We start from the raw sequence: 10,507 nt of genomic DNA, 5'->3' as shown, positions 1-10,507 counted from the left end.
GGGTGCTGTCCCCAGGAAAGGGGAGGGAGGGTGCTGTCCCCAGGAAAGGGGAGGGAGGGTGCTGTCCCTCAGAAAGGGGCCACCCAGTGCTTCAAGATGCTGACAAGTTCCCAGAAAACACAGTTTTATAAGAACTTGTCCCATAACTTTGGCCTTTAGGTTTTTGGGTAAGGCCAAGTACTTCCTGCGGATCCTCTGACTCTGACAGGAATATTCAAAGAGAGGAGCTCTTGTTAACCCCATTATTGGGTAAGAAGCTGAGGCACACCCTGTGTAGTTTTCTGTACTGCTTTGTAGCAAAACTAGTGTGTTACATCTAACAAACAATCGTGCTCCGCCTAACAACAATGTTGCTCTGCCCCACTACCCAGAAAAACTTACCGGGTGAATATACTATGGAGCCCTATTTTTATTACTATTTTATAATCAGAGAAGAAAAACAGGAGACAAAATTAAACACACATATAATTAAGGTTATATCTGTTCAAAATACGCACGCGTAAGTATAAGAGAACAGAATATAGAACACTGAGGAGTTTGGGGTGAAAATAGCGGTGGGCAGAGCGTGGAGCGCTGAGGAATTAGGGGTGAAAATATCTAAGCTTTTCCCCTTTCTGTTTTTGAGATTTATTATAAAGTGACCATATCAAATTACAATGGAAAAAATATAGATGGTTTAAGATTAACTTCCTACTTACCTGAGAATGCAAAAGTTCATTTCTGCTCTCTCCTACAGCTTGAGAAAGCTCTCCCGCTCAGTGAGTGACTTCATTACCAAATTGATGGTATTGACCACTCCAGCTATGCAAATCACAAGGCCACAGCCAGCTGAGCAAAAGCAGATAAAAAGATTACATTAAAAATTAAAGCCATGCATAGAAACATAGAGATAATGTGCTTACAATTATTTCTACATATTTAATATTCATGCAATTACAAAGCCAGTCACAGCAAATATTAACTCTTAAATCTCACTCCTTTGCCCTCTGATATCGTGACCTTGAACTGCAGTCGCCAAATAATACATCAGCAAGGGCTGCCAGGGAAGCATCTCTTCACACGATAAATGATAGATGCCTTTTCCTCTAAGCGTGATTCCAGCGCATCCCGGCTTCTGTGTATTGTCAACGCCTTGCGTCTTCTCACTCTGGTATATTTTGATCACTCTGAAAGGCCCAGCTTTCCATCTTCCACTATGTGTGGCTGCATGGTTTGCTGCTGGTGCCCTGATGTGATGTGTTTTCTGTCAGAAGAAATTTACAGGCACATTAGCCCCCTGACAGGCGCAGTGAGCCACCAGGCTTTCCTAAAGAGAAGTTTCCACAGCCTGGAGTCTGCTCTGTCCCTGTACTTCACCTTCATTCTCCAGCCCCCACTACATAGCACAATAGCTGGAGCGTAGACCCCAGCCTCCTAGCCTGTGTGTATTCCTTGAATCCTGATTTTCATTTTCCTGAGCCCACTGCACAGCGTTAAAGTGATTCTGCAGTAATTAATTCGTATTTCCAGAGCAATCTGATGACTTCGGCCTTTGATAAAAGCTAGTGTCCTCTTTTCCTTACAAGCCATATAGAGACCAAGGAGGCGATAGGTAGGAAAAAAAAAAAAAAGCCTGGACACCAAGGAGGACAGGAAGCACTCAAGAGACACACAAACAAAAAGCAATAGAATCAACTTTTATAGAGATTATTTCAAGAGAAAAATTCTAGAACAATTTTCTCAGTCTGTCTAGAAAAAAATTCAATGAGGAAAAAAAATTACTGAAAACTTAAAAACATAAAGTGAGACAGCTAGAAAAGGTAAATTACTTTCTTAGAAGATTTCAACTAAATGAGAATATTTCCCTCACGGTTGTTGGGGACCCAAAAGCCTATGCCTTTTCACTTTCTTGAATATTATTTCTGCGTCTCAGGGAGCTTGCTAAGGCGGAGCAGTTCTGGCTCTGGCACATCCATATGACAGCTGATGCTAAGGCATGAGTTCTGTGTGAAAGCCTTCATGCCTTCTGAAGTCACTGAGGGGGGGTGTCTGTTTTGAGAGTGTGACTTTTGTCCTCCTTATGTTTGAGTCCCCTGCATGTAACTGTGTAACCCACAGAAGCTATTTACAATAGTCTGAAATCACACACCGCCTGTGATTCCCGTGTTTACCAAGCCAATCTATAATATTGGTCTGAGCTCCTCGCTGCACGGATAAATAAAACAAGGAACCTGGTAGAATTTGCAAGCCAGGAATGAGTGGCTTTCTTGGGACTCAGTCTTTAGGTATGTATTCAGGAAGATCCTAGATTGTGGTCCCAGCCACCATTCCTGGACCTGCCAATCCTCTATATTCTCCAACCCTTGAGTCTCACTGTCCACGGACATCTTCTAGCACTAAGCCTGAGTCTCCCTGGCACGATGGGGCCATTTTCACCGAGATGAGAACCTCCAGGAGTTGCAGGTATTATCTTTATCAAAGTCTCGAAGACCTGTTGGCTTTACCGCTGAGAGCGCTACTGAAACTCTGTCCTGGGCAGATAGACTGACAAAGGGACCATTGCACATGGAAGCACTTGGCAGCCTGAGTGACCACAGGCCTCTGGGGGACACTGGGTATGGGATGGATACAGAGGGAGAGTGATTCACTCGGAAGCCTGGCTGTCAAGAGAAAATCCAAACCCAGCAGCTTTTCTTCTAAGAGCCCCCGTGACATTTTATTCTTTAAATAAATCTTTTCTTCCTCTCTTTAGGTGAGGGATTGACATTTTACGATCAATCATCCTTTCCTTTGCAGGTTTGAGACTGAGAGTGAGATAAATGGAAATTAAGCACAATTTCCATCTTTTGAAATAAAAGTGCCCAAAATAGGTGCCTCCTAAACTCAACACAAAAGAAAAGCTCAACAGTCTTTCTCTGTGTGGTGGTTATTCCAGTGTGTCTGGATGTCAGAGTCATGCCCTGTTTTTCTCTCATGTGTGTGTGTGTGTGTGTGTGTGTGTGTGTGTGTGTGTGTGTGTGCTGCTTGTACATCAGCTGAAAGCAAGGCACATTATGCCAGGTTCTTAAGACTCTATTACGACAAGGATGCTCCAGGCCTCCAGATGCACTCCATCTTGCTGGCTTTTTCAGCCCCTCTCCTTCGGCAGATAATTGAACTTTTTACTATAAAGCAGAGCTTCTTATGCTTTTTCCACAGGTGACTCCTTTTCACCAGAGAAAATTTTTTCTAAAACTCTAGATATCCAGGGATACATATGTTGCAGTAATTTTCAACCCCAATAAGCCCATATGAAAATGCACACAATCTAGTAATTATAAGCTATGTGTCTAGATTGGGCAGATCTGACACTATACTAACTTATTCTCCAGCCATGAGACCTTTGGCTACTTGTGGTTTCTCTTGGCTATGCAGTTCTGCTCCATCATGGCTTCCTCCTCCTCTCTACCTTCTCTCCTCCCCCCTGTCCTTTCCTCTCTACCTGTCCCCACTCTCAAAGACCTCCCGTCCCACCTTTCCCCTCCACTGCCCAATCACCAGCCCTAGCCTTTATTAAGAAGTTAAAATGGGGAGAAGGTTCACATGAGATCACCTGAGTATGTGACTGACTGCTTATCCGGGGCAGCCGTTCCTGAGGAAGCAAAATTAACATCAAACTTCAAAGAGCATCAGGACAACCCACAAACTATCTACAGTAGGCCTATGAATCAAACATAGATCACAAACAAATGTATTGCAAAGGTTCTTTACTGTATTTACTAAGGACAAAACCAAATTTCTACACAAATGAGATAGGTGGGATGGTTCCTTTTAGATAAAAAATTGTATCTTGGCTGAATATCTAATCCTGCAGGACATACAGCGTCTTCAATATTTTTCAACATTATTTGAACTTTCTTTTGATAATCCTCAATTCTGAGGATGCTACCTCTCACACAAAATCACAGAAGTATGTTTAGGGCCTTTCAGAAAGTAAGAGAAATTCTGTCTTCTTAATTCCCAAGACAAAATTCATTAATAATATGTGTGTGTGTGTCTTGGACCAGTACCTTAAAAAACAATCCTATAATCAAACACTCTCACACAGCCCAGTCCAAAATCAACCTAGTCTTATTATACACAGTGAGCAATGATGATAGGAAAGTATTGCAAATCTTTGTTTTCCATGATCCTACCATTCTGTTTCTATAGGAGCAACATATTTTGTGTGCACAGTGAAAACACTGCGCATTCATGGCATACAGTAATCTTGAATCTGAGCTGCCATGTTTCTGTCAACACCGTGAGACCTGGTGGCATGCCTGCAGAAAGGACATGTGTGTGTCAGGATCTAAGGCTGCTGTGGCTTGGTGCCATGCTACACCGATGAATGCTCCCTCGGGACCTCAGGTACATTTTTGCAGATGGTATGGAATTCATTGTCAGTTGTTGCATGTTCAGAAGCCCTCTTAGCACTGTCAAAGTTTTCACAGCCTCCATACTCAGTTACACAACGCACACTTTAACAAGCCGATTGATTATAACCTAATGCTGAATTCCCCCTCCTTCTTGCCACCGCCAAGTTCATATTAGTCAATAGTAAGGACCTGTCCCTTTACCACAAACTACATTTGCTAGAGGAAACTCAAGGAAGGCAGGGTTCATTAGGGCCTTCATTTGAGGGGTTACAGCACCTCAGTGCAGAGAAGGCAGGCTCTAGCAGAAGCTGGAGGTAGCCAGTCACACTGTGTCTACAGGCAGGAAGCAGAAGAGAGTGAACGCAGGTAGACAGTTTGTGTTCTATATTCCCTTTTTATTCAGTCTACAACCCCAGCCAAAGAAGACAGTGTCACACACACACACACACACACACAGTCACACACACTAACACACACACACACTCACACACACTCACACACACATATACTCACACACACTCACACACACATACACACTCACACACACACTCACACACACACTCACACATACTCTCACATACTCTCTCTCTCTCTCTCTCTCTCACACACACACACACACACACACCATGGGGGGTGAAATCAGGTCCTCAGTTAATCCTCTGTGAGAACACCCTCACAGATATAAACATCTATAGGTATACCTCTGTACTGCCATAGGGATTTACTCTAATCAAAACCACAATTGAAGTCAACTGTGTCTCTCCTCTTGGTATACGTAGTAGGTCTGTTAGTAGTTGGCTGGCCTCTCTGAAAGGCCAGGTTTCCTTAGTGGCTTAGCTCGTTCTAAATCACCTTAAAAGTGTAACGGCTCTTATTTCACTGGGCTGGCCAGCAGGTATTTCTTACAATGTACTGTTTAGCAGCCATTGGGTAAGTGCTGGACACCAGAGAACCTTAGGATGCTTGCTGTGGTGAGAGGCACTGGGAGGTCAGTCAGGGCCCCTGTCTGACTGTCTTCCCTTTGACTAGTATATTGCCAGAGCAAAGGCCTGGGTCCTGAGACTGTGGCTGCAGGGAGAACTGCTTGGCTTCAGTCACTAACACTTTCTCATTGCTGCTGCATTGGAGGGCCAGAGGCCCCACAAAGGCAAATGCTCTCTCAAGGCTCCAAAGAATTCCTAACTCTAATCCACAGGGCAGTTCTGATGCTAAGACTTATGCCTTCAGAAGGCTCTAAAAGATATGTTAAGGGAACACATATGTACAGCAATTACTCTATTATATAGTTAAGTAAATTCTTTGGCCCCAGGCTTTGCTATTTCCAGGACTCGGCATAATATAGAGAGCAATCATGTAGGCCCATTAGGTTTCTAAGCACCATGATCTCACCCCAACAGGACACTAACTAATAGCACACGGGATCACAAAATCAAACTATAAGCCCAGATGATAACCAGACCTACCCTCGTGACAGCTAATCAGCACCGCTCCTTCACCCTGGGATGCTTCAGTATTGCCAACCACTGCCAAGTACCTGCATCCCTCCATCCCCACTGTTGATACATTTGTACCGGTTAAACAAACATCTTTGGTTTGTACAATACTGCATTTTTGCTTATGTGCAAGCCACTAGATATTCTTTTGAATATCATGAGAGAATTGCCTTTTTCCCCCTGCTGTCTTCTCACTGACCGAAAAGGTGTTTTATAAAAAAACCGTTTTCTAAAATTCAACCAGACTTGAAAAGTAGGCAATAGTTGATACTAACGCTAGGCAGACTGTTTGAAATGCAGTACAGTTAGTTCTCCAACTTCTAACATCAAAAAAATACAAATAAAAATAAAGTGAACGAGAGAGCAAGAGAGAAGAAAAGCTAGTGTTCCTTTGTAGATCTTATCTGTGTACATTTTCATTTAGTACATTTGAATTTCTTGTATCAAAAAGCTAGAGCAGCTAAGCATCTGCCATTGGTCGGAGAAGGCAGATATTCTAGACTCAGTTTCTAAAAGTAACCCCCTCCCCCCGGTATATCATACATTTAAAAAGTCAAGCAGTACCGGCTGAGTTACAGTAAGGGTTACAGTAAGCTACTCTCCCTATTTCCCTGGATTCCTAATAACATTTCACGGTTTCCTCTCTTTTCTTTCCTCAGACTTACTATAAATATCAGCGCTGATGACTGACTTTTATTACCGCCTTTGGTGCAAGCTCCTCAGGTTTGCAAATCAGCCGCGGATTCTGGGAACCCTCTCCCTGTCTCCTGCCCTCCCCTCCGCTGTCCCTCCCAACTTCCCTCACACAGTTTCCTGGTGGACCTTGGGCCAAGAAAGAATGCAAAAACTACCGTGCAGAACATTGATATGACTAGCAACTGCTTGCTTCAGCCTCTCAGGACTCCTCGGCGGGGAAGCTGCCCCTGAGATACCTTCCCTATTGAGAGGACCGTGAGTGGGAGGTCAGTTTAGATAGACAACTCCCTTGGTCATGGAGAGCCAAGACCCAAGGACAAAACAGCAGTGGGGACAGGCAGAATTATAACAGCAGAGGCTTCCTGCAAGCAGAAGTTCTACCACCGCTCTGAGCCCCGTTGCTCTTTCAGCAAGGGAACTCAGTTTTTTATGAAGCGAGCCGCCATTAAGTAGCAATGGCTCCGTTTAACACTTTAACTGCAGTCCTCCAGACTTCCCTCAGCACCGAGTACTCATCTCTCGTTCTGCCTCACTGAAACTCACCATAACGAAACTCGGAAGGATGGAAGAACGGGTCCTGACGATCAACACTTTTAAGGATGTAGTGCTGAGCATTTTATTCGCCCACGTGCCTGCTCTCATTTAACAGAATTATTCGACGCACAGACCCACACGAGCTCAAAGACGCCAAGTGACTCATGGAGGTCAAATGTAAGATGGCGTCAGAGCAGATGTGTCCCCTCAACACCGAACGCTCCTCTCCAAAGCAGGTGCCCGACATCACTCACCAAGTGGCACTCGCAGAGGCCGTTTGGCAACTCAGCACAAACATCACCTGAGCCTGAGTGCTACTGCAAACTTTCTAGGTCAGGTGACAGTTCGATCCTCCAGGATATTAGACTGCACTGGGCTGTGTGAGGGCTCCTAACCACATCCGTACCACAGCTAAATTAATACCTCGGTCACTGACACTGACGCTTCCATGGAAAAGGGCTGCACGTAACATGAACTGTTCCACAAGGCTGAGTAACATATTAGAACTTCAGTGCCTGGAGTGTCAACTGATGCAGGTGCGGACGCAGCTACCTTGGCTCATGTTAGTCCCTTCGGTAGATATTTACTGCCCACTTCTGTGTTTGGCCTAACACCCTTCTTAAGACTAGCTGAAACCTTTCGAAATGCACAAACAGACCCTCTAACTTCCACCTTACCCACCCAAAAGTTAAGAATGTCATCAGATGGTATGTGAGGCCTAAAACAAAGCCTCCCTCCCCACTGGGCTGCCCCTGTCTAGTCGATGTTTCCACCAACACACCTTTAAAAATGTTCTGCTTTTCTGGGTCATGGTCATTCAGTTTTGGCTCCAGAATAAAATACTCTCTTCTTTCCTTAGAGATGGGAGCTATGTCGAGGGCATCAAAACTATAACCCCCAAGTCTTCCTAGTCATACTCCAGCTGCCAGCTATAGACTACAAAGTAAACAATGTACAGGCAGCTTGCTAGGAGCTGACATGCACGTCCCCAAAGGACATTTAGGGAGAACCTGCTCCGCTCAAGCCTGCTCAACAGTCGTTATTAACTGGCATTATCTCCATCCACCCTGGAGCTCTCTCAGACACTGCCAGAGCTAGATCGCCTCCAGGGAGGACTGCTTTGATGAGGTAGATTCAGGGAGCAAGGGACTCTAGATGGACATCCAAGTTGACTTTGGGGCAAGACTCAAGCAAGATTTTCTGAGGAAGAAGAAATCTAAAGGAGAGCCTTTATGGTAAGAGGCGATGAGCAAATGTGAGCGGGCGGGCTGGGGGTGGGGCGGGGGACGTCCCTGAGAAAGGACTAGGCTGTATGAAGACTCGGGATGAGCAGGGAGCATATCAGGTTTGAGGAAATGTTTAAAAAAAGGACAGTAAAATTGCTTTCTCCACCCTTCTGCTTGCATGAAGCCGCTGCTGTTATAATTCTGTCTGTTCCCATTTCTGTTTTGTCCTTGTGTCTTGGTTGTTCCATGACCAAGGGCGTTGTCTATCTAAACTGAGCTCCCACTTACTGTCTCTTAGGCTTTGAAGTAAAATGTCTCCTTCTTCCTCCTCCTCCTCCACCTCCTCCTCCTTCTCCTCCTTAAACATTTTATCTAAGATGCTGAGCATTGGAGAAGAAAGAGGCAAGGAGTCATTTGAGCAGAGTTCCAGAAGCTATAACTAATTACTCCCACGCCCCATATCTCCCACGCTCCCATACAAGAATGCCCATAGACAGTATCCCTTGACTGACAGCAGCCAAGTGGCTTCCCTGCAGGAAAGGCAGGCCCTAGGCCCCAGCCCCAGGCCCCTGGCCCCTCAGCTCCGCACCCACCCCCGCCCCAGGCCCCAAGCCCCAGGCAGGGGTTACATCAGCATCAATTTTACTCAACCCCCAGCACAAGCCTACACCTTTCCTCCCGTTCCTACTCACGAAGGAAATTTGCTAGATACGCCTGAGATGATGCTTTGTCCATCTGCTTGAGGGTCAGGCTTTAAAAAGCTCCGGTGTTGTTACTGCCCGACAATGAATTATGAAAGCCCTTTTTAGTAAGAAAATAAAAGTCCCCCAGTAATTGCTACCCCTGCCCCTGGCTAGCATTACCTAATGTGGCATTAGGTAATAGAAGGATAATTCAACTGAATGAAGTCATAGTACAGAAGCCAAATAAAAGAACTCAGAAGAAATGTACTTCAGAGAGATTCAATAAACCAGTTATGTGTCGCCCCTCGTACAGCAAGTGACTTGGGCAATGTCCGCCCCGCTTCTGTATTTCAGAAGCTGAAATAAGTCAAAGATCTATCAACAGTCATGAACCACAGGAGAATTTTTCTTCAGGGGCCCAGGTTTTCCCAGAAAAGTATCTAGGTAGGAGCATTTGTGGTCGTGTTTTCTGCAATAGTGATCAAGCTGACTGAAAGCATCTATGGTCTACGACGAGATACCCCAAGCAGACAATCTCCACAAACTTCCCCCTTGAAGATCACCTTGATACGTTGGAAGAGATTTTCTGACTGAACACAGGTAAAATGTCTGTGGCTCAGATCTTGGGATAAAACGCTTCATTCACATCGAGCAGTGATTAAATACACAGGGCATGAAATAAGCAGCAAGTTTGGCTTCGAAGCCATCTTGCAAACTGTTCGCCATCCAAGTCAGACCATATGCCTTTAAATCGATGGTTACGTATCCAAGAGAAGTCTAGCTGCTGCTTCTGCACTGCGGGAGCCTTCAGCCGAGGAAGAGAGGCAGTTCAAGGCAGCCCGTCGGATAAATGCGTGCTGACAACGTGTGCCCACCGACACTCAGCTAACAACTCTTAGCCATCTCGTTTGGGATGATTATTCGGTTCAATCAACAAAATCCTTCACACTGGCAGCTCCAACCAATATTGCTAAGTACCTCTCTGTGACATCTGTGGTAACCTTTGTCTAGGAAGCTTTGTCACCATTCTTTTCCCCTGACTCCTTTTGTTTGTTTGTTTGTTTGTTTGTTTGTTTGAGTCAGGGTTTCTCTGTGTAGCCCTGGCTATCCTGGAACTCACTCTGTAGACCAGGCTGGCCTCGAACTCAGAAATCCACCTGCCTCTGCCTCCCAAGTGTTGGGATTAAAGGCGTGTGCCACCACCGCCCGGCTCCCCGACTCCTTTAAACAAACAAACAAACAAACAAACAAACAAAACAAAAGAAAACCAAACCTCCTCCAGTTAGCATTGAGTCTAGGCTCCGCCCCACAGTTACCTGGCAACAGCCAGGTGTGCCTGACTCACTATAAAAGGGGCTGCCTGCCCTCTCCTCTCTCTCTCTTGCTCTGTCCTCTTGTACATGCTCCCTCTCCACATTCTTCTCTTGCCTCTCGCCACTCTCTATGTGCTTCATGGCCGGCCTCTCCTCTCCTCCTCCTCCTTCTCCTCCCCTCCCATC

General features: G+C 45.4%; 1 long non-coding RNA gene across 1 annotated transcript; it reads left to right on the top strand.

Annotated features, from left to right (window-relative positions):
- The first annotated feature begins 157 nt into the window (after window positions 1–157).
- Window positions 158–882, top strand: LOC116088844. Its single transcript, XR_004118039.1, has 2 exons — window positions 158–249; window positions 737–882. It is a non-coding gene; the product is annotated as an uncharacterized LOC116088844 (long non-coding RNA).
- The last annotated feature ends 9,625 nt before the right edge of the window (window positions 883–10,507 follow it).

Source organism: Mastomys coucha, unplaced genomic scaffold, assembly GCF_008632895.1.
Source record: "Mastomys coucha isolate ucsf_1 unplaced genomic scaffold, UCSF_Mcou_1 pScaffold14, whole genome shotgun sequence".
Lineage (NCBI taxonomy): Eukaryota > Metazoa > Chordata > Mammalia > Rodentia > Muridae > Mastomys > Mastomys coucha.
This window is presented reverse-complemented; position numbering and strand designations above follow the sequence as displayed.